Consider the following 24,821-nt stretch of genomic DNA (forward strand, 5'->3'; position numbering starts at 1 on the left):
GTGGGGTCACTTTGTGATGCAGCTCCGGGTATCATTTAGGGAGGAACAGTTTGTGCAGGTCAGGTTACTGCTTCCCTCGTGCGAATTAATTTATGGAGGTTTTGTTATAGGCGGACATGGCAGGTCTTAGAGCTTCTCAATGAATAATGAACCTTCACTTTCAAGTTATTGTTTTATGCCCAGGATGTTACAGCTTGTGCGTAACTTAGATGCAGGTTGTGATATATCATGTTCAGTCAAATGATAAAGGGCAGTTGTAGCACAATAACACTAGGGTATATCTTGGCGTTTTCTTGAGCTATTTATTAGTTATGCGGCTTATATAGCTCAGACTTTACCCGGAGGTGTCAGGAACAGAACTGATACATTAGAACATTACATGCGAACAATTTCCGAAAGCACCGTACATTAAATGAGGCTATAGTGACAATCGTGAGCGAACAAATTACAAGAGGTAGCAAACGGTGCTCACAGGGGGAAAAAGTGGCAAGTGTGCAGGTTACTAGAGAAAACTAAGTAAACATAGGGGTATAATACTGCAATATTGGAGGACACTCTATCACAAGAACATATGTTACGTAGGCACTGGTGACACCGGTGCAGGTATCGATAACAAACAAAATGTAGGAGGTAGGTAACAGCATGTTACAAGAGAAATGTGACGTGCATGTAACAAACGAGTACGGTCTGGGAGCATCACAGGTAGAAGTATATACTGCTATAAATGGCAGACTCTCGAACCACAAGAACACACTGGGGAGGTACTTCCATAGTCATGTAAATTCTTTTACTTGAATATTTGCATGTTGCTTTCCAGGGTTGAGGACCACTAAGGGCGACTATTGTATGTTAGGGCAGGTAGAGCACACCAAGAGGCAATCTTGGGAGAGCTTTGTTTCACGCAGGTTTATGCGTGGTTACAAGGGAGGAAGGTCATTAATATAGTTTTAGGCCGCATGCTAGTGTTCGGAAGGCTACCTGGACAAGGCATGGCAACGTTTTGGCTCACGTTGTTAATCGTTTTGCGGAGTTGGGAACAACTTCATTTAAGGGCAGTGTATGTTATGTGTTGGTATGCTCAATGGCAATGGCATTCTCGTTTTAGAGGAGCTTCGGTGACCTCTGAGGTTCGATGATCAGTCACTGCCCGCCGTTGTCAAAAGGGTTTGATAGGATTAGTTCTCGGTGTGCAGAGAGCGGAGAGGAGGTGGCCTTACTACGAAAGCGGTGGACTTTCATGCTTTGACGCTCCGCATCCCGCTGCAGTTGACTATCATGTACTCGCTCTGTTATATGCCTTTATATAGCGCGGCCTTTACCCGAAGGTGTCAGAGTGCTCCACATTGGAGCAGAACTATACATGAGGCACTATAAGTGACACAGGACATAAGCAAATGCTGAGTTACATGAAGCACAGTGACGAACGCGAGCTAACAATACAAGAGGTAGCAAACAGGCTTTACAGGAGGAAAAAGTCACATGTGTGCAATTCACAAAGGTGTATAAAGGACCGTGGAAGTAAACTACTGCAATACATAACAGACATCAAACACAAGAACTAACGTTAGGCAGGCAATGGGGGCACTTGTGCAAGTATCGAACACATTGTAAGAGGTAGCAAACAGTGTGTTACGAGTAGAAAGTGACGGGTGCATGTTACAGCGGAGTACCAAGCACAGGCAGTAGGATTGTACTGCAATAATTGCAGACTCTCTAAACACAGGATTACACTGGGAAAACACTTACATAATAAGAAGAATAGAATTTTCTGAATAATGGTACTCCTTCAGGTAATATACTTTGGTAGTTGCTAGCACGGGCAACTCAAAAAATGATGTTGTGCTCTCAAACAATACACATTGCCATACCAGCCATTGACACGAAAGGGGAACCACTTGGTGTGTGGATGGGTCATTCACGGTAAACATGCACATAATATTATAATGTTACAGCGCTATGGCCCCCTTCACTTGGTTTGAACCAGGATGAGTCACAGGCAAAAGGCTTTTAGGATAATGGCGCACAAACACAGTGGTGTAATTCCCTGGAGTTACTCTCAACTTCAGCACAGAAGAACTGGTCGACCCATTACAAGGGCAGCCATTTAGTGCAGGAAAGCTTAGTCGGTTATAATTGTACAGTGAAGGGCAATTGTTTTTGAAAACAGCTACTGAACTTGTTCCATTAATAAAGCAATGCACGCAAAAGACTATCACACACTGAAGAAAATTTTATTAAAGGAATGTTTTATTACCAATTGCGTAACAAGTTTACTGCCCAGGGCCCGAGTAATATAAGTGGGGGATGAAGATTATCACACACTGAAGGAACTTCTATTAAAAGAATGTTTATTGCCAATGGCGTAATAGGCTTATAATGCCCAGGGCTCGAGTAGGGGTATCACGCGGGTTGACCTCCCCCCCCCCGCCCACCCATTTTGCTAGGAGCCCGATTACCGGAGCCACACATTCAGCCTTTGGCCTCCATAGGGCGAGATCGGAGCTCATTCAGAACGCTGCTCTGATTCAATCACATCTAAGGGGTGCGCGAGGGTGGGCAATGAGACTGATGGTGTAAGCCATCTTTCGGGACGACACTTCCTGTCGTGACATCAGCGTCCCTGCACTGCAGTTGGGAGCCGGGCCATGAGGCTGGACCCGGGCGTCGCCTGGCCGGGTGGCCGACGCTCCAGCGGATGCGGGTGCCAGGGGTGAGGAGACCCCCGCCTTCGCGCCCCACCAATGACCCGGGGGAAGTGGTGTGAGGGCCACCTTGTCAGCGGATTACATTTTGCAATGATCCAGAGAGCACGATTCGTGCATCAAGTCAGCTCTAATGCACTTTTTAAGCCTGCGCTACTGAACATTGTAGAAGGCTGCTCGATATACGAGAGGTTATTTGCGCGGGGCTCGGGGAGGGCAAACTGGTACCAACATGCAATATAAGCAAATGAATTTGCCCCCTAGGGTGGCCAGGGCACGGTTAGAGTGCCTGAGTAACAAAGGGCATCACCTGTAGATGGGATGGTAATGAATTCCAATGGCACGATACGAAGGGGCTCAGGTAGTGGGGGCTAGAGTTCTGGCACGCCACGAAGGGGCTCAGGTAGTGGGGGCAAGAGTTTTGACTGCTCCATTCGATCCACAAAGGAAATCCACCAGTGTTGGCAGCCTCTAATTAATAAACAATTAGACCGTTCCGCGGGGGACCAGAGCAAGACAATTAAAGGGGTGGTTTGTCGGCATTCTAACAGTCGCTCTGACTTCACTCCGTCCCGCACCGGGGCATCCCTCGTGCCCAGGCTTTATTAACTCTGGCGTGGCTTGACACAGTCGTATCACCCACAAGCCTGAATATTTATCAGAGGGCTGGCTTCTGTGTTCGCGCCGCACGCTGGAGGCCGAACACGTTATTAATTAAGAAACAGGTGCTGCGGATTATTGCAAAGGTATAGGTGGCGTTGAGCATATATTTTGCCTGGCATCTGCCAGCAGGCACGATGTTACTTCTTCCCAACGATGTTTTATACATAACTATTTAACCGTTATGCCGTTTTGTGTGTCGGACATAACAAGGGTACTGACCATTGCTAAGTAAAAGGGACTCAAAGGAGTTCTCAGAATGATGAAGGGCTGTGTGGCTTTGCGGAGGGTAAAACTTAGGCATCAAGGTAACAAAGATAGCAACAGCAGGCTTGTCTGCTGACTCTGATCACTTTCAATTTTGATTGAACACCCGAATAAACTAATTTTGCAGGAAAGTGGGGAAATTATACCTTAGTTGCTTAAACAAGTGAAGCACTTCTCAATCACGACAAAGGTTAAAAGTAAAAGGGACTCAAAGGAGTTCTCAGAATGTGAAGGGCTGAATGGCCTTGCGGAGAGTAAAACTTATGGCATCATGGTAATAAAGATAGCAACAGCAGGCGCCTAGCTGGCTTGTTGCTGACTAAGAAAGACACAAGAAAGGAAGATGTTGGGTGTCTGGAGCTTCCAGAACCATCCCCCGCACCAGTGTACCACAGAGACAATTGGGGGTGACCTAACAGGCAGAACATTCCTTCCCAGGTTGCTTTCAGAACTCACTTTTTAGAGCAGAGAGTGCCTGATTGTAAGTACCTAAGAGAGTGGAGGAAGGGAGCAGTATGCAATTCTACCGCAGAGTTGTATTTAAGACCTAGGGGAATACAAAATAGCACCTATTGAACGGATACAAGCACCTTATCCTGTTGTTGTCCTTCAACAATCTGCTGTTGTGATTGTGTTTAGTTACAGAATAGATACGAGATATTTGCCGAAGACCATTGCTGGTATCTGGTTGTAATTTCACGCACATAATGCCGTCAACACAAATGTCGACATTAAAAGTACCTACAGCAAGACCCAGCAGTTGATGCCCCTATTAGCTATATGCTGAAACATTGGCATGAAAGGAATTGCCAACTGCAAGCATGTCCCTATAAATATGGTAGGTTTGGGGCTGAAATATTAAATTAAAAGAGGTCGGACACGTCGAATTGAAACAGGGTGAAATTACAGACAAACATGGTGGGGTTTAGATGGAGGATTAGGTCTTTTTAGTACCCCAGGTTTGGCCAAGGTGACAGCCTAATCCTGTTTTGGGTCATACTCCAATGAGTACAGTACGGTTGGTATTTTGGGTATCTTGGGCGCGCACGATGATCTACTTCTCCAGGAGGATTAGTGGTAAGGCTTAAATAAAGGGGTCACGATGGGAATGATGGGTTCAAGGTGAATGATGCCTCTGTAATAGATCTCGTATGCGACGTGCGGGGGTAAATAACGCCACTAGGTAAACAAAATACATGAGGTAGCCCACTGTGCATTACAGAAGGGGGAAGTGACAAGGGGCAGGTTACAAGAGAAACCAAGTTCAATTGGAGGCGGCATGCCGTACAGGGACAATGTCTGTGAAGAACAAGAAAGCGTATTCCTGAGTGTTAAATTTCGAACTGGGGTGATCATAAATCTTTGAACACTGGAGTTGACAGTGCCCCTATGAAGTTGGTCAGGCGAAGGGAGCTCGAGCTAAGAGCCACCCAAATACGCAATGGGGGTAGGTGGAATGCTTGTCGGGACTGGGGGTGAACATATCCCTCCTGGATTACAAGTGGTACGTAACAGCGAGGCAAAGTAGCTAAGTGGGTGGGGGGGCTCTGTCATCGACGGGGGCCTCCTCCAGAGCTGTGGCGGAGTACAGGGCGATCTGGAAGCAGATGGACAGTAGGGGTACCTCTGCGGCAGAAGGACACAGTCAATACCTCTGCCTGGCACAGTAGGGGTGCCTGAGCCAAGAACCTGGAGCCGAGGGGGTTCCAGCGAACAGCGTCGGCGCCCCGTTAGTCCTTCGGGCGGTCGGGGGGCCTGAACCGACCGGGGGTGTGCCTCATCGCTCCGCCCTGACAGGGGGGGTGGGAGTGAACGAAAGAAAGCGATAAGGGACTGCACCGTCAGAGCATCGACTCGCCGTGCAAGAATGGCTCATTAGGCATGCGGGACAGCGAGGGGCTGCCGCATTGGATCGCCCGTAAGATGACCCACCTTATTTCCACTTGTTGTGCAAAATAAACCTGCACCACTGCTTTCCCACTAATTTGTCTCATGAGTTTCCTTGGTATGTGAGTGTTATGGGGCGCAGAGTGGAGTAAGCGCTGGGAGTGTGGGCACTATGCCGCTGGCCGCGCGACGCGAAGGGGAGCTAAGCGAGACAGCATCTTAGTCCCACATTCCGCGCGCACGCCAGCTCTGGCCCGCCCCCTTTCATGCGCGCCAATGGGAGCAGGCCACCAGGTGTGAGGGGCGGCCCTTAAGGGGTTTAAGTCTAGCGCGGCAGCGAGGCTCGGCCTTTCCTGCCGTCGCGTTCCTGGCTGCTCTGCGCTGTTCCCTCCCTGGCCCAGACCCAGCGGCAGAGCGGCAGGCAGGCATGTTTTGAACTGTTAACGGTCTGTTTTTGTGTTGCAGGCGGAGTCACAGGGCGATCTGGAAGCAGATGGACAGTAGGGGTACCTCTGCGGCAGAAGGACACAGTCAATACCTCTGCCTGGCACAGTAGGGGTGCCTGAGCCAAGAACCTGGAGCCGAGGGGGTTCCAGCGAACAGCGTCGGCGCCCCGTTAGTCCTTCGGGCGGTCGGGGGGCCTGAATCGACCGGGGGTGTGCCTCATCACTCCGCCCTGACAGGGGGGGCGGGAGTGAACGAAAGAAAGTGATAAGGGACTGCACCGTCAGAGCATCGACTCGCCGTGCAAGAATGGCTCATTAGGCATGCGGGACAGCGAGGGGCTGCCGCATTGGATCGCCCGTAAGATGACCCACCTTATTTCCACTTGTTGTGCAAAATAAACCTGCACCACTGCTTTCCCACTAATTTGTCTCATGAGTTTCCTTGGTATGTGAGTGTTATGGGGCGCAGAGTGGAGTAAGCGCTGGGAGTGTGGGCACTATTAGCTGTGCATCCTTCACGGGCGACATGTTGCTCCGATTCAGTGTAGTATTGTAACCGGCGTGGCTCAGGGTTGTCCACGTTTTTAGGATAGCACGCATGGAACAGAGGATATGAGACAAATAAATAGATTAAAGTTGGGAAAAAAGGTGTGCACCGGGCCATTTCTGCAGTGCAATTATATTTTTTCGACCCACCGCACGGAGCACCCACAAGAGTATATTCAAAAGGAGTAACAACAGAAAGAAGTCACAGAGAAGAAAAACATCGCAAGAGAGACATCTGCATCATGAGCACAGCATTGCTTGAAGATTTGAAATGGATGAAAAACATATGAAAGAGGACTCATGTTTAAATTGAAAATATCACAGTTTAGCAACGCACATAAATACGTTTGTAGCACATAAAGGCTCGACTTGCGGGGAGTTATATATAATAATCAACGTCAGGTTTAGCATCTGAGGGAGGGCGGGGCAATACTTGTTGGATATGTGAACAGTGTAATCGATAAAAGGGTTATAGGCGCTTGGTGGTGAAGAAACTGGTTTAGTGCATTGTGGGTATGGCAGGCAACAGCAGAGGCGAGGAGTAGAAAGTGAAGTAGGATCACGTAGTGGATACAGTTAGATGGGAAACAGGTGTGGTAGAGAGGTGGAGAAAACAATGAGGTATAAGAAGCAGAAAGTCAAGAAGGTGGAGACTTTCGTAAGAGACGATGGAAATGTTGAGAGCATTGACATGGTGTAAGGTATAGAGTATGGAGGGGAGACGGGGAGCTAGTGTGGAGGGATAGAAATGTGTGTAGAGGAGTAGGGCTTAAAGAGAGGGATAACGGGGAAGGAAGGAGACATTACGTAGGTGGTGAAGTGGGTATAAGAATGAACGTTGCGCTTGCAGAGAGGCACAAGGGGAGACAGGTATCGATGAGAACAGAGATATCCAATTAGAGATGAAGCAACACCTATATTTATTGCGGGTAGACCCTGATTTCAGGTGGTGGGTCGAGGGTGAAAATGTGCACTGTAATATCTAGGGAAAGCGGGGTACACACAGTCTAAACCATGTGTTTTTGCATTTTTAGATAAACTTAACCCTTGACGAAGGGCCGACTGGAAGGCCCGAAATGCATTGGGTAATTGAGAGTCATGCTAGTGGATTAAGACTCACGTACACCCTCGGGGTGCAATATGAAGCATGGATAAGCACTTTTGCATCTTTTAGAAAATGGTGAAACAGGAGGAGTCTCTCCTGTGACTTATGTACAAATGATGACGTTCTGCAATAAATGTGGATTATAAAGATCAACAAAGGAATATGGATTACGAAGCAAAAATAAAAGAATTTGGAAGAAAAAATGAAAAGAGGATTTGCATTTGTCAATGCAATGTATATTAGCTGTGCATCCTTCACGGGCGACATGTTGCTCCGATTCAGTGTACCATTGGGAACTAAGACCATCCACTCTATGGGCATAAAAACCGTTGGAAATGTCAAGCGTGGTTTTAAAGCGCTTACGCACAAGACTATCCAGTAGGGCAGAGCCGTGAGTATTCTGTACTGCACAGTTACGGCAATGCGAGTTTAACTGCCGGTAATCCAATACCAAACGATATGACCCGTCCGGCTTGGTCACAGTAAAAAGAGGGTTATTCATTGAAGACACACACGTTTCAATTACTCCCTGATATTCTAATTGTTCAAGGATCGCCGAGACGGAAGCCTTGGCTTCACGCCGAATGGGATATTGAGGTTGAGGCTGAGGCTGAGACCGTAAAGGAATCTCGTGGCTTGGGGACAATTTATCCCAACCACATTGGTTGCGGTACAGAGCCGGCGCTAGAGCCTTAGCCCACTCTTCTGCAAAATGCAGCGCATGCTCCTTCTAGACAGTGTTCGCGAAACTGGGGAGGATTACCTCCTCCCCTCGCGGCGCTGCGAGAACAAAAGGTGGGGGCCAGTCAGCCTCCGAAAGCAAAATGTCATACGTAGACAAAAGATTTTCCCAAAATACCCCTTTTACAGTACGTTGTATTTCTCCTTCAATTAACAGGACAATTTCATAAAGTCTATCAGGGGGAGCAACTCTCGTATCAGCTGTTTCTATCACAACATAAATATCAGTCGCTGTCACCCTCAGTAGTGGACGCAGGGCCTCTCTCACAATGGTAATCTCCGCCGCGCTGTCCAGCAAGGTCAGAGCCCATGTCAGGTTCTGAAGCCGCGTTCTCACTATCTGTGGCATATCGATGCACTGTTAAAGCCGCGACTTTCTTCTTGGCAAACTGTGGTCTCTTCGGCGTTGAGCCGTCCTGTTTTCCTGCACCGTCTGTCTGGCGAGCCTGGTCACGTCCTTGCTGACCACCCCGTCCCCTGCCGCCTCCTCCTCCACCGGTCTGCGGGGCCGATGAGTCCTGAAAGGAACGAGGAGAGCGTTGATCAGAAACCTGAAATCGGTCAGGTGATGTAATCGTCGCGCGATCGCGCAAGTCATAAACACGTTCTGTTGGCGCAGGCATCGGAGACGCAGGACGAGATTCCTGTGTCTGCTGTTGTTGTTGTTGCTTTCCCTGTTTTTGTTTCTTAGGCCTATTTTGTTTTTTGGACTTGGGCAGAACTTCTTTCTCCGAAGTCTGCCCCTGGGGTTGCTTCTTCTCCTTGATAGAAAAAGACTTTAGACCCTTGCTATTGCGACCCACTGTTTTATAAGCAGCCACAACAATCCTAGCCAACTGATGGGGTTTCTCGGCATCGGTGATTGCCGCCAAAGCATTAGCCACCTGAAAGTTCACCGCATCCCCCTTGACATTAGCAAGAATGAGATCGCAAACTATATAAAAGGAGCCACACAGGCGCATACCCAATTCTACCGCCGCCTCCGGTCCGTGATCATCTTGAACACGTTTAATGATCGTAGGCAGAACAGTCATAGACGGAGTGCCATAACACCTCGCATAGACAGCCGCAAACGTTTTTCCCCAGGTCTCACAGTCAACAAGTTCTGGGGCCAAACCCTTCGGTAAACTAATCGTTAAGATCCTATGTTTATCACCGGGAGTTGTATTAGGAAATACTGCTTCCAGCTGGTCAAATTTTTCGGCAAGCCAGAAAGGAAAATCATCCTTTTCTTGGGGACGCTTACCCATTACTGAATTGACCATCACAGGACTGAGCGTCAAACCGCCCTGTCCCGCTGGAAGAGCCGGACCCCCCGGGGGCCCACCCAGGAGATGACGACCTATGTATTGCACTAATGCACGAATCACGGCAATAGAAACTACAAGTAGTCTACGAACCTCCGCCAAGGTACAATTGCCGTGTTGAGGATGAGGAGTAAATCCAGCCAAAACAGGCCAATTTGTGCCTGGAATGGACAAAGGACCTAACCTCGGAGCGGTTAAAGAATGGGGTAGGGCGCCACCAAACCAAACGCGATGCTGCCAATGATCAATAGGTACTTCTAGTGCCCTGTACAGAGTATATTCATTCGGCACAGGTGAGGGAGTGTAAGTGTGGAACACACCAGAATTAGCGTCCACAGCCGGAAACGTCACCCACGAATAAAAGAGTTCGTACGGGTAAGCTGCTTCCGCACTCACCACCAAAATCACAGCCAAGCCATCAACGGGAACATTGTAAGTCTGCAAATGATTGCGCACCGCAATGCGAATATGCTGCGAATGTCCACGGCATTGGCCATGACAGCACAGGAACGTATAAAAACAAAGTAAACTTTGTAGCACAACTGGGTAGTAATTCAAGGAAACCGTTTTTAGAAAGATTCAAGCTTGAAAAGACCTATTTCAAAAATAGGTAGGTTTTGTCCGACACCACCGTTTTCCGGAAACGACAGCGAAGGGGTTAAGGTTTGAATGATTTACTACTCGAGTGTCATGAATTAAGACCACCAACGGTTGGGCGCCATGTAGCAGGGATTCCGTTCTCCTACAGAACTGTGCATAGAGATTTGGAACCTCAGTGAATTAGGGTGGCCCAAAACTCACCTCAGTACCCAAAATCCCCTTACCGAGCTAGCTACAGTGTCTCATTGGTCATAACAAACTCCCAATGTTTAGACAAACCAGAACATGAACTTACAATACCTCAGGTCACGTGGAACACATGAGCACTCTTTCGCTATACAATCATTTCAAACTAGAACGTGGAGTAAATGAGGACACGTGCACATTTGAAATATTTATTTACTAATGCCGTTTTCTCAAACGCAGTATCTTAGATAATACAAGAAAACATATTATCAGAAGCAAAGTTATCAGGATAGTTACTAGTCCATAGAAAGCAAAATGTGACAGCATGCTAAGATGCTGTAATGAATAAGGGTTAACAACGCCTAATTCTCACCCTCCCTAACTAGCATATTATATTAATATCTAAGAAGGTCTCTTTGGGTTTTAGCAGGGCGGCCCCATACCTCAAGATCCTAGTGTGAAGAGATCACATCAGCTTCCACCAGCTCTCTGCATGCGAACTGCATCAAGTGTGTCTCTGTGCTCTAAGCAAAGCAATATAAAACGCGCCTAAAGCCAGAATTTGGCAGATGCTGCACTTATGTTATGTCTATGAAGGTGCGAATGATCAGACCTCACAACAATACTGTGTCGAGTTATCCTTGAAGCTTCAGCACTCACTGTACAGACATAGCTTACCAAGCAAAGCTGATATCAGAGCAATAACATATTATTCTCACGTAAATCACAACGCTCTTCTAGGCTGAAAGCTAAAACAACAATTATGTGCCGGGTGCAGAAGCAGCATAAAGGAAAAATGGCGTTTAAACATTTAATAAGCTCATGCTAACTTAACACGGTATATAGGTAAGCAGTAACTATATGACAAGATATAAGTCATAATTCGCAATAATACTCTGTGGTCCCATTGTAAACACCTCTCTTCTCCTCGACTGTTCACCAATTGTCCCTTAAACCAACTACTTCCTTTGATATTACTTGCATTGCAGGGAAAGCATGTTATATTTAGCTGCGTTAAGTTTGGTTTCAGTGCCCAATGCTACCTAAATCAAAAACCTAAATAAAAAGAGAGAGTTTTTGTTCCTCGCGGCTTGTTTGTTAAAATGGACCTGCTCCTAAGCTGTGTTAAGTTCGGTTTTAGTGCCCAATGCTACCTAAATCAAACCCTAAATGCAAAATGTTGTTCCTCGCGGCTTATTTTTTAAAGACAGACCGGCCTCCCTGCTCCCACTTAGCCACCTTCTGGGTCAGGATACGTGATATGCCTTTACCCTGATGCGGTGTAAATATCCTGTAGGTGGTCATGTGTTTTCAATTAACTCCACAACGCCACAAGGAGATTACCTGACACTGCGGCGGCCTTCTTTTAATGTTTTAATTATGCCGTGTATGAAACCTTTCCTTAACCCACTCAAGGGTTTCCTTTATATAATTTGACTACGTGTGAAAGTCACAATATTAAAAAAATGGCAAAATTGAAAGAATGGATGAATACTTTCAAAAAGTGCATAGACCAACATTTTTTCGAGACGATCTCCCTTTAAAGGGTAACGGGTAACGAAAATTATACATTCTCCATATTTGTCTCGATACAGGGAAAAGAAGGTATTAATGTAGTGTACAATCTTATGTGTTCCCCAAGTCTAGAATTTACTAGAGACACTATTGAATATACAAATAGCATCATGCTGAAATTAATGTGGACACATGTTACTCTAGAGTGCACAGACAAGGAATCCTACTTAATGAGTTTCATCATGGACATGTGCTATTGTTAAAGTGTATCTACATGGAATCCTATCTGGTTACCCTCATCATAATTGATCTATTGACAAAGAACCCCATGAAATGACTTTCTCCCAGTCTTCTTTGTTGTTCAGGCCTAATCTGAATGTCTGAAATTTAGACATATAAAACTATTCTTGTTTTTTACGTTTTATTCTTATATCTCCCCCTCGTGCATTCACTTGAATTATCTCTATCACGCACCACTTCAGATGATCAGATGTGTAACCCTTTTTTTAGCCAGTGTTCTACTTACAGGGCATTTCTTTTACTGGTTCGGATCGCAGACTTATGTTCGCTAATCCGGATATGAATTTCTCTGGATGTTTCTCCTATGTAGCCCAGATTGCATGGACATAGGATCAGATAAATCTGATTCTTTGACCGGCAGTTTGCCATGTTTCTGAATTTATGAGTTACATTATTATGTTCAACACTGGTTCCTTTAAGAATATTGTTACAGTTGTTACAAGCACCACAGGGGAATGTGCCTAAAGGAAGAGGAGCGTAATTTATGCTACATTTTTTCTTATTAGTATCATTCTTGTACGTACGCACTAAGCAATTTCTAATTTTCCTATTTCTACGGAATGAAAACAGGAGGTTGTCCAGTTTCATTTTGCCCTGTCTGTATAGTAAGTGCCAATTTCTGTTGATGATATTTTTCAACTTATTGCTGATGTTACTATAATTTGTAACAAAGATCATCGACAAATGTGAAGCATTTTGGTTCGTATCTTTACTTTGAAAAAAAGACTCTCTGTTATAATATTTAGCTCATTTATATGCCTGTTTAATGAGCCTCCTTGGGTATCCCCTATCTGCTAGTTTCCTGGATAGTCTATCAGCATGTATGTTGTAATCTTTGATGTTACTGCAATTTCTTTTGATTCTGTCCCTATATGCAGTAATACGGTGGCTCTTTCATTTTGGCTACATGCTAATGCCTGAGGAAATGCAGTCCTGCACAACAGGAGCAAAAATTACAACTAATTATCAAAGATACATATACTGAATAGGGTAGAGATATTTTGGGAGCTAGACCTATGAAACCACAGGTATACATATGTAATTACGAATTGAAAGTTAAAATAAAGCAAGCTTCGATTCAATTATATTAATTTCATTTGAGGCGGTATTTGCAGCCTTTATTTTTTTAATATAAAATTGAACATTCTGTTCACTTTTTTTTTATTGCGTCAGACGCAAATCTTTGTTTTGAGGCTTGAACCATTCACAATAGATATGCAATGCTTGCTGTTCAAATGCTTAACAGTCGAGGTAATTATCTTGTGGTACAAGTATCAGTGATTTATTTTTTATTTCTTTGATAAAGGCGGAAATAATGATGCTGTCTGTTGTAATTTTTTTTATGAAAAGACATTTAACTAATTCAAGTAATACTTTTCTCTTATGCTCAATTGCAATTCTTGGATATTTTGATAATTATTTTATGAAAACTTTATTACTTTAAATATGGTTTTCTACAAGTGCGATTACAACAGCTTTAGTTTAATTTCCACACGTGAAATTCAAAATTATTTGTTTTTCACTTGGCTTATTTGTTATATGCCAGGCTATCGCCTCTATCACTACAACTTTACGTTTTTCAGAGCTTTATCAGGAGTTCTGTGTATCATTTTGTGCTGGCTTCTCTTTGAAACAGGAAAAAAAAACACTAACAGGAGGGAGAATATTAGTCAAAGGGAGAGATTATTTGTATGACTAGGGCACCACATGCTATATACCTTTTTTCTCCCCAGTTCAAAGTGAGCATTTAAGGCCTGAATTAATATTGACCAGGAAAGCAAAACCCTCCAATTGTTGAATGCAGTGGTAAAGAAGCCAGGGTGAAATGTAAATTACAGTGATATTCAAATACGTTTGGGGGTTCTGTGTTCTTCTTGTACTGTAAAATCCTTGAAATGACAACATTATGCCATAATGCCATTTCACTTAATTGCACATCATTCACAGTAGAAATCTACAGTTACCATACCATTTGTGGTAAAAATGTACTGCAAACACCCGGGAACAACAGAATGTGAATTGCTGCTGCGGTGTTATTGTTTTTTGCACTTTTTGTATAGAGTGAAATGCCTCCTGTATCAAACATTGACACAAGGATGCATCGTGCGATAAAGTATATGGGCTGATTATGATGAGGGTCTGCCGAACGTCCAACTAACATAGTTTCGGGATTGGGACCACGCCCAAAAATTAGACACTTGACCTGACCTCCGAATTACAATCCGACCTCCGTGTAGGAGGTTGGAAACATGCCTTTTTACATTGAGGCTTCTGCTGTGGCCCGGAAAAGGGCTGCAGCACAAGCCTCAATGCAAAACTGCAGGTTTAGAAACATCCCTGCACCGCATGCCAAGCACCATAGCGGAGGCTCAGGGGCACTGGATTCCTCTTAGGGGCCCTCAAAATTGCATGCCTTCTGCCTTTTCATGGCGGTTGGATCATAATCCTGTTGCTCTTTCCCTGCGACCACAATACTGTGACCACTGGCATCACAATCAGGCGGTCAGACCACGACCCTGGCTGTTGGACGGACCATCACTGACGGCCTGTCGGTCACTGTCGATACAACAGTGTAATCGGGCTCATAGTGCTAAATGACAAATTTCCATTTCACTTAATTGCATATAGTTTTCTGTACTTTTGTCAAAATTTCACATAATTACGGAAAAGCGAATTACACACATTTAACAACCCTCTAGTTGAAAGCCCTTTGTTAGACGATTCTGGACCAGTACAAAATCTGTCAGTGAAATTACCTCCTGCTCAGGATAGTATGGTATAGTAATTTCACTACAGGATTTTCCACCAAATGAGAATTCTCCAGTGATGGATTTATAAATTCCTGCGTTTCCACTCCTCTTTACATGGGGCTCTTCAGTCTTCAACACTGCGGATGTTAATAGTTGCATACAAACTCAGGGCCTAATTTATGAGGAATTGGCAAAGGGCAGCACCACAAATATTCTTATTGCGCTGACCTGTGCCAATGTGAAAGGGGAGGAATGCACTGTATTTATGAAATACGGTGCATTCCTGTCCTTTCCCTCCATGCTGGTGGACAATTTGCTGCCTAGCACCAGCATGGGCACTCTTGCACCATGGTGCAAGGGTGCCTTCATTGAAAGCAGGACTGTTTTTGTGAAGGAAGGGGCACCTACCTGCACAAATCCAGAGAAATGCTTCCCTATTTTTATGAGTGGTTCTGATTGCAGATAGCAAAATTAATGGGACCCCCTCGAAACTAGAGCTGGTCAGGGAAAGAGGGGAATGAAGAAACACAAGAAAAACATATTTCCCTCATTGACCACAACACCTTTGCAAAGATATGATTCTCATTTACTGTTGAACATATTTTAGAACATGGGTGACAAACGCACAATATTAATTTTTCCTTTTTATAAAGTTGTATTAATTTTTTCCACAAGGTGTTCTCTTTTATTACTTTTCATATATAATTTATTCTTCTTTTCTTTTTTCTTCATCTCATGAAAGTTTATACTACCTTCCGTCTATCTTCATGAACAGTTCATAAACCTTGAATATGGATTTTCATGACAAATTCATACAAAAATTTAGCATGTTAAGATATACACATAATAAAAAGCACCAATATACAAAAAGATTATAATAAAGCAATTTCACCCCTGGATCACACCACTCTCCATCAGTCAATCTCACGCAATCATACCCTTACTACATTCATTCAAACAAAATCTGCACAAGGACTGGATCTAATTGGTAAAGGAAATCTGCCAGTAGATAAATCTCAGACCACAGTATGAGATTCCGCACTTGGTCTACGCGCGTTTCGGTTGTAACAAGCCACCTTCCTCAGGACCTCTTCCAGATTACACAACCAAACATGCCCAGGGGACATCAAATACAAAGCCACTATTCTTGTCTAATATCAGAAATTTCAGCAGTTGGACGCCGCTACAGAGTACACTCCATTAGCCTATAGAATGTGGAAGGAGCTACCCCAAATGTCGTAGCGTGGTGTACTATACAAGTCACGAAGTCAGTACAAGCTTGGGATAAGACCATGTGTCTCATGCGCTTTTATTAGGTATATATCTCTTAAATCCATCAAAATGGCCCATTGTTGTGTTTCTCCTCAGTAAGATGCCAAGTAAATTGCTATTGTATAAACCTCCTTAACACCTAAATCAGAGGTTCCAGCGGGGCCGTAGTGTCTACCAACTACATGACACGAATGACACATGGATAGAAAGAAAACGAGGAGAAAAAAAAATCTCCTTGTTACGCCTGCTCTGGGGAAGTATAAGATTTTGGTGCTGCCCCAGGTTTAAATGTTTACATTAATCTGGGGCAGCATCAAAATCATGTGTGCTGTCTGGGAAAGCCCACCGCAATGACCATGCAATATCTGTTTGATGCAGAGTAAGGCAAGGCAGCGGCTTGAGCTGCTTTGTCTTACTCCATATCTATAATGCCATGCAAAGCCATGCAGATTGGCTTTGTGTCACCTCATAGATAAGATTGAGAGGCTTACGCTCGAATAAATAAGCCCCTGGGTGGGAAATTATTAGTTTATTTAAACGCCTCTGGTTGCTAAAAAGCCTACTATTTGTGGAGGAAATTATAGATCTGGTGGAAAAATATCACCAGAATATTGTCCAAGCTATGGATAAAAGGTATGGATAATATGGAGGAGATAATTACAAGTCTGATTATCCCACATTAGCACTATGGTGGAATGGCCATACTCTTCTATGTAGGTGAAAACTCCACCTGTGTATTTTCATATTTATTAGCCCAAAATTGAAGGATTTCGATTAATGAACTCTAAATAAGGTTCTTTAGGCGGATTTAGTATTCCTTTGTAACATTTCATCTGCCTATAGAATGGGAAGGTGGCAATTCCTTTACTGGAAGAGTCTCTAACAGTAGAGAGTAAGTCAGCAGATTACAATTGTTATGCTAGACATTTGATCAAGGTCACTAGAATTGGGTGACCCAATTATGCAGCAGGTTTGACTTAATTATGTGGCAAGAAAACGCACATTTTGTGATAGTATTACTCCCATTATGTTGTCTCTTTTTACATGTTAACACTGTATGGGCAAAGTTTCCCCCTATGTAGTAACATTTTAACACTGAAATATAGCAATAGCCAATCAAAAGGTCACCAGTAAACTTTTGAGAAGGCTTTAAACTGTGCGTTAACGCATCTTCTTCATTGTAGTAACTTTTGATTTATTTGAGCTGCAAAGAAATTGTTAGAGAAACATCTGCAAATTATGCAGCAAATGACAGATTATGCAGCAAATGTGTCAAATCCATAATTATCTGGAAAACACCATGGCCGCAGAATTGCATAACTCCAGGTGCCCTGCATATGATGAAGGTAACACTCTGCATGCAGAGAACTAGAGGACTCTGTGTTACGACCCACCCCTTAATAAGAAAATATATCTTCATGTATCTCAGTTCCATTTCCTTCCAACATTGAGGATATTACCATTTGTCTAAAAATGTCTGAAATGTGAGAAAAAATGTTTGAAATGTCCGAAAAAGTCTTGAGTTTGAGTTAGATGGGAATAGAAGTTTCTGTGATTTGTATAGCAAGTTATACATTTGGAAAATAATCCCCCAGTGGAATTGTCTCCAATGTATGCAAAATATAGTTGAGGAAACTGCAATTCAGGATAACCCACTCTAACCATGTGGCACATTATCCATTCAAAAGCTATGGAAATGAAGCATTCCATACAATTATTCTTTCATTTTTAGCACTTGCTCCTCAAACTGAAGGTTTTTTTTGTATCAGGCTCTAAAGGCTGATTTAAACATCATTAAAATCAATGCTATTAGGTTGGTCTTTATGACACAGTGGTGCAGATCAACTAGATAATCAGCTAGAGAACAACTACTTAGTACCTGGACAATCCTTCTGCCTTAGCTGTTTTGGACTTTTTTGCTTGATTAGTTAAAATTGACCACAAAATGTTCCAGAGGATTTAGCCTAGTACGCATGAGGTTGGATACATAAATTAAATATTTGTATTCCACACTAAGCATACTTTTGTGACTTCCTGTCCTTTTGTCGATGACAAACTAAAAAGGAACTTGGTAGAATGAGTGAGTGGGTGTAGCAGTGAATCATGTGAAACCCTGCACAGTATAAATATTTACAGCAAGAAATTGTGATTTATTTCCCATTGCAGGTACAATTTACCCACTACCTGGAATGTCGAATCGCTTTCCTGCATGCTATTTCGTATTGGATGCTTTCTTACCAAGAAAAACTCACATGTGTTACTGGGGCAGCGACTGCTAATATTGTCCTGGACCATTTTTTGTCTACAGAGTAGGGGCGGAAACATGTTGACAAATTGAGGGTCACAAGACCATTATATTGCAATTTATTACCGCATGACTAATTTTATATCATAACCATCTGGACTGCCAATAAAGGTATATCTTGGTCTGGATGAGGTATTTCTGTCTCTTTAGCTTCCCCTTGTCACCAAAATATCTCAAGTGGTCCCTGAAACACAATGGAGCCCATCCTGGCTTTTCGGGGCGAGCATGAGACCCGATGATGAAGCAAGCCACTACTAAAGTGGGCGAGGGTCTTAATATAAAAAGAAATAGAGTCTTAGTTCTTCAGTGATAGGTGGTTTCCCACGAGAGATGCAAAATCATGAGGTATGTAAGGGATAGCTGGTCCTTTGGTTATTTTGCATCTTAGTGAGAGTGTATCCCTTGGACCTATTCCCTCCCTTCCTGTAGGAAGAGTCCCCCATAGGGCCTCTCATACTGTATAAATACTATCCACCTAGGAGCATCATAGGCATACCCCTGTAAGACGCATATTTCAAAAATGACAAGTTAATTTCAAATATTTGGGGTCCTCAAAGGTGCATCATAGTCGTTGTGCCATGAATGCAATATGTCATTTTATTCTTTGCCATCTTACTCTGTGACCAATTATATTGTTTGTAGTACAGGAGTAAAATTAACTTTGAAACATGCAAGAGAATGCAGTCTTACAAAAACCATCAATGTCTTTTGCAGGTGGGCATATTGCAAACCAAGCTGCATATAAGTAAAGAGAGCTGGACTCAGACGCAATGAAGAAGGACACAAGGAAGATGGCTCATCATGTAATTTACAGGTTCTGGGTTCAGTCAAAAGACAGAAAGATAATCAGTGTGCAGGGTGTTATCCCATCTCCCCATATCAGAACTGTGTTAATAAACAAAGTGAGAAAACTGCAAAGGTTTACTTCATCAGAACACAACACCTGGAATTTTGAAAGACCATGAGTTATCTTCAGCAAATGATTTGAAAATAAAGACCAGCTAAAAATGAATGAACTGGTTATGGGACTATACCTGGGCTTGTAAAACTTGATTTTGCTATCAAGAGTGCTCACTATGATGAGTATTCACCAAGCTTATTGCGAATCAAATACAATCTAGAGTGAGTTGTATGATATTACAACGCATACCCTTACAGAGCATGCTTTTGCACTGGGGGCATTACAACGTAAACACCACTACAATGCATGATTTTACAATGAATACAATTATAATGCAGTCCCATAGAGTAACAACACATACCATTACAACGTATACCATTGCAACATATACCATTACACGCATACCATTACAGCACAATTATATTACACATTAAAATACTGTTTATCAGCTACTCAAAATGTTTTCTAAAAAACTATAACACTTCAATTTAACATAGCAATAACAAAACAAATGACAGAAAGAACATTACCTGTACTCAACAAGGGTAACCTAATCAATTAAACTCTGATCGAAAAAGAAGCAAATGCAGTACAAAAAGAATTTTAAAGGCGTAATTTCTCTATTTTTAGTAAATGTCTGAATTCAGTGACCTAGCAAAATGGCTGCCGAACTAACCATGAAAGAAAAAAATATCTGTAAACATAACATACTAAATATAGGGTCAGTCCGAAATAGGTTCACAATTGAAAATGCAATTGAAACCATATTTTGTTCTATATAACAATTTGCTACACAAAAACGTATAAATTGAGCACACCACCATTTTGTGCTCAGTGGATCACTGACATCCCTGGTGTCCACATGCATCGGAGCACGGAGAAAAAAAAAGGCAGATTGCTTTTGAACACTGCTACCTACAGCTCAAGTAAGTAAAAGTTTTACATCTAACACACCTACAGATAATACACTAAAACCCTTAAACATTTGGTAATAATATTTTAATAATCTACAGACTTTGACAGGAAACTCACAAATGTAAGTTTATTTTATAGAAATCTATTGGCATTAAAAAAAACATTTTCAATTATTATTTTTTTTTTAAATACAATAACTAAATTACTGTGGTGCTTTTTAAAATTACTAATATTAGTATGCCAGGGAATGTCATTTAGAAGTGCTCAAAATGTACCTCAGGGCAGATGCTGGATAGTGATCCAACTCCGACAAAGGTTTACCTCATGGACGGTAGAGGATGGTGGTGGGGGGCACAATCATTATTTCTATCCCAACAAGTGTTTGCCTAAGGTAAGGTGTTGGATGGTGTTGGGGGAAAACTATTCCTACTCTGACAGGTGTTTGTCTCTGGGAAGGTTCTGGGTGGTGGTGAGTGGCAAAATAACTATTCCTACTCCAACAGGTATTTGCCTCAGAGAAGGTGCGGGATCACAGCATAATAAAGACAATACAAAGACATTGTAATGTCTCAACAGGTCAAAATGTTATACAAGAAACTCATTGATTTCATAAAGTTTTAAAATCTGTCACACTATAAGAAGGTAAATATAAAACCACTCTTAACCCAATCTCACCAAACAAATTAAAAACATATATCTGAGTAAATTAAGTATATAAAAGCTAACCCGATATAAAGACTAAGGGGCCCATTACGATGTCGGGCGGATCGCCACCGCAATGGAGGCGGTGGCGATCCACCCGACAAATAATGCCCGTCTGCCACCTATTTCCCCCCCGCCATATTACTATGGCGGGGGGGACCGCGGCGGACGTAAACACCATCTGCCGCTTTTCCGCCCCGGTCGCCTTGCGTCCGGGGCGGAAAATGTTTAATATGGTGGTGGTGTCTATGAGACACCACCAGCCATATTATGATAGGCTTCTTGACATGCTTTTCCGTGGCGGCATTGCATGCGGAGACTCCCTGTGGGGGCCTGTTGCGGGCCCCTAGGGAGTCCGGGGCGGGGGAGTGCAAATGGGGGGTACCCCCCCACATTTCAAAGTGCAACATGGCAGGCACCGCGCGGTGCCTGTCATGTTGTGCGTTGAAATGCACAACATGCATTTTTACCATTGCGGCGGGCGGCGCTTCCTGCACCGCCCACCGCAATGGTAAAAATACAGGATGCGCCCGCCAGTGTGGCGGGCGCATCCTAATGCCCAAGGCGGGACCGCCGCTCCTATGGCGGGAAGTCCCATTTTGCACGAGGATGGCGGGCGGGAAAAGTCCACCCGCCATCCTAATGGGGGCCTTTGTCTCTTTTACAGGTCTAATACAGACCATTTGAAAAAAAATGTATTCTGCCATATCTTCTTTACATTTCTCTACAGATCATTCCATATCACACCACCAGTGTGGAAGAACACATCCTCAAAAAAAGAAAAAAACATCATTATCAGAAGTTGCTGATCACACAACAGGCCAACCCATTGAAAGTAAACTGAATTAAATCATAGTTAGCACCAATATTACGTTTCTTTTCACAACTTTAAAGGAAAAAAAACTTTTGATTGCAAACATAGCATGACCTAAAATGGAGAATCTCAAATAAATAATTTCTAAACGTTTTCCCTTGCAGGATAATATTAAAAGAAGATTTGTAAACCAAATCATGAACACATTTTGCTTCCTTTTCCTTTCTATGCAGATCAACCCATACCACACCACCTATCGGGAAGAAATCAATCTCCACCAATCCAAATAAATCCACACCATATTCTTTGAAATTTTCTTTTCACAGAATGGAGAAACCCATTTAATGTAACATACAACAAAAACTAGATTATCACCCAAATAACGTTCTTTTCATGGGGATCTACTCGGAAACAAACATAGCAAAATCTAAGATAAATATCCATTGTTATTAAAAAGAATTTCAGATTGTGAAATACATAATGTTAATACATTTTCCCTTCCAGGTAAGATTTTACCAAAAGACATTCAGCAAACAATTAACTAAAACATTTTTTTATCTTTGTTTTTTTGCCTGCAGATAAAGAATGACTGCAAGAAAATCAGAAAACTTTATTAAATCAAGCAGGAGAAACAGACTACTGAGCTACAGTGTCTACCTTTATTGTAAGGAGAGATTAACTGAGTCCAGGAGTCATCTGAGCAACTTTTGGCAAAAAATGCAACAGTTTACATTGTCAGTGACTTCAGACTACCTGGAAAATATTGCAAGCATGCTACATTTCTAATACAAGCTAATTCCTTCTTCTTACTTACTTGGCTGTTTTAAAAAAAATTACATTGCCATTTAAAAAAAAAAAATTGTAAACTTATTAGGAACGTCAGACATCCTACCTGCAGAAGTCGTCCTTCTTCAACTTTTGGTGATGATCAATTCATCCTGTCACCAAAAGTCTTCTTTACTCAAATAATGCAGAGGGTTTAGTTATAAATTCTTGAATTCCCAAATGCCCCTATCAAAAAATGGAAACACAGAGTGTAGTAAACACTAGTACCAACAACGTATTAGTTGGTTTAAAAATCTGTGTTCTGATTAAAAAATGAAAACCAAAAACAAAATATCAAAAATCTAATCCATAACTACGATACAGGATCAATATTGAATAAAATGTGTCCAAGTCCATCCTTGTTTACCAACTTCCAAAACACAGTAATCCATTAAAAAAATCTGTTCCTCAAAACCTTCTTTTCCCTGTTGAAAAGCCTCATCCAAACTTCTTTCAAAGAGGTAACGTGTATTGTCAAAAAACTTGAAACAGTACTAAAAAGAAATGCTGCAAAAATAAAATTGCTATTCCATTCAATTCAATAATTTTTATTTGCATATAAAATATCCATGAAAGCAGAAAGGAAAATGCCAGCAAAATTAAACATTTAAAAACATTGCATAGTTAAAACAATAGACACATGGCTTAAAACAATGAATACACAGAGACCTAAACATTGTGCAAAACAACGCAGTGAATTCATCATAAAATTATGATTAGATCAAGACCCATAAAAGGTATTTCATAGAATATAGCAGCATAATGTAGTAAAGTGCAAACGGTTTAGCAAAGTGCAGCAGAGTATTATCAGGACACAATCCAGTATAAACAACATAATATATTAAAGTGCATTTAAATTAGACTATAAAGTTAGGACCATGGAATAAGTAACAACACTTTTCAGGGCATCAATCAAGATCCAAATTCATGTTCATTATCAACATAAAAACAACATTTTAGAAAAGGGCAATCAGGTCTACTTATAAGGTACTCATGGAGGTGCGTGAACGGAAGGCCATTTTTAGAAAAGTGCTGATGCGGAGAGTTACATTTCCCCCATTAAGCTTAAGGATATCCCTGTAGGCTACCTTAAAGTCAAAGTTGGCCAGGGCATAAAAAAAGGGATCACCAGTTGTTTTCTATATTTTTGGTAAAAGTTGCAAAATAATAGCAAATGTAACATAGATTGATTGCCACGGTCACCGCAGGGACAGGGCATTTGCTAGAGATTGATGTTGAAGCATAGGGGGAAACCCAGTAGATATTTTAAAGTGCCAGCCCTAAGGCAAAAGAGCAAGCTTCGGTCCCAGTGGTTATTTAACTTTTAGGAGGTAACTAGCTGGCAAATGTGACAGGGGACTGTCAACGTCCACCATGGATATGTACCCAGCGACTGATGATTTAGAGAGTTCTTGTTCATGTCTCATGCCACCATATTGTTCATTTAGGGCCACCTGAATAATCTTTTTTATTAATTCCCTCCATGTGATTTGGGTTTGAAAAGATATGATCAAAATTTACGCTATTCAGACTAGCCCTAACAGCCGCCAGCCATGGTATATCTCTGCCCTTGTAAATTTTACATTAAACCCCTTCCAACTACCTCCCTCCTCTCTCCTTACAAAAACAATGGCCATCTACAGCTCCAAGTTTTAATAAGGAAAAGTTCTTACCTGACCGTAACTTTCCCTTGCATCCGATCTTGACTGCGACTCTCCACCAACTGTAGAAACAGAAGTTTAACCATGTGTGTCAAGGCTGAAAGTAAAAAGGAAAAAAAGGACAATTATTACCAGTGAAAATAATGGAAAATATGTATGTACTGTTTAATAAAATATTGACACAGTTCAAAATTGTACAAACATTTAAAAAAAATATTACATAACTATCTTTATTTGTAAAAAATTAATTCTAACTCTTTAAAAGTGTATTTCATATGTATTACTATATATTACAACTATTTTTTGTTTTTAATTATTAAGAAAAATATGTAATACTTTTGAAAACTATTAGGTGTAAATTATAAATATGTTTTGATGCTCTTTTTCTGTTTTCATAACATTTCAAATAAAACA

At 42.3% G+C, this 24,821-nt stretch overlaps 1 protein-coding gene across 2 annotated transcripts in view; it reads right to left on the minus strand.

Moving 5' to 3' along the window:
• LOC144767675 (putative G-protein coupled receptor 33) overlaps positions 1–24,821 on the minus strand; it is a 100,880-nt gene that overhangs the window by 48,338 nt on the left and 27,721 nt on the right. The window contains exons 2-3 of one of the 2 annotated variants that reach the window (XM_078651068.1): positions 24,420–24,504; positions 22,814–22,932 (exon numbers count right to left, since the gene is read on the minus strand). The gene's annotated coding sequence lies outside the window, so the exon portion shown is untranslated. The remainder of the gene's footprint in view (positions 1–22,813; positions 22,933–24,419; positions 24,505–24,821) is intronic. The other variant, XM_078651069.1, reaches the window with a different exon arrangement.

This window comes from Lissotriton helveticus, chromosome 7 (assembly GCF_964261635.1).
Source record: "Lissotriton helveticus chromosome 7, aLisHel1.1, whole genome shotgun sequence".
NCBI lineage: Eukaryota > Metazoa > Chordata > Amphibia > Caudata > Salamandridae > Lissotriton > Lissotriton helveticus.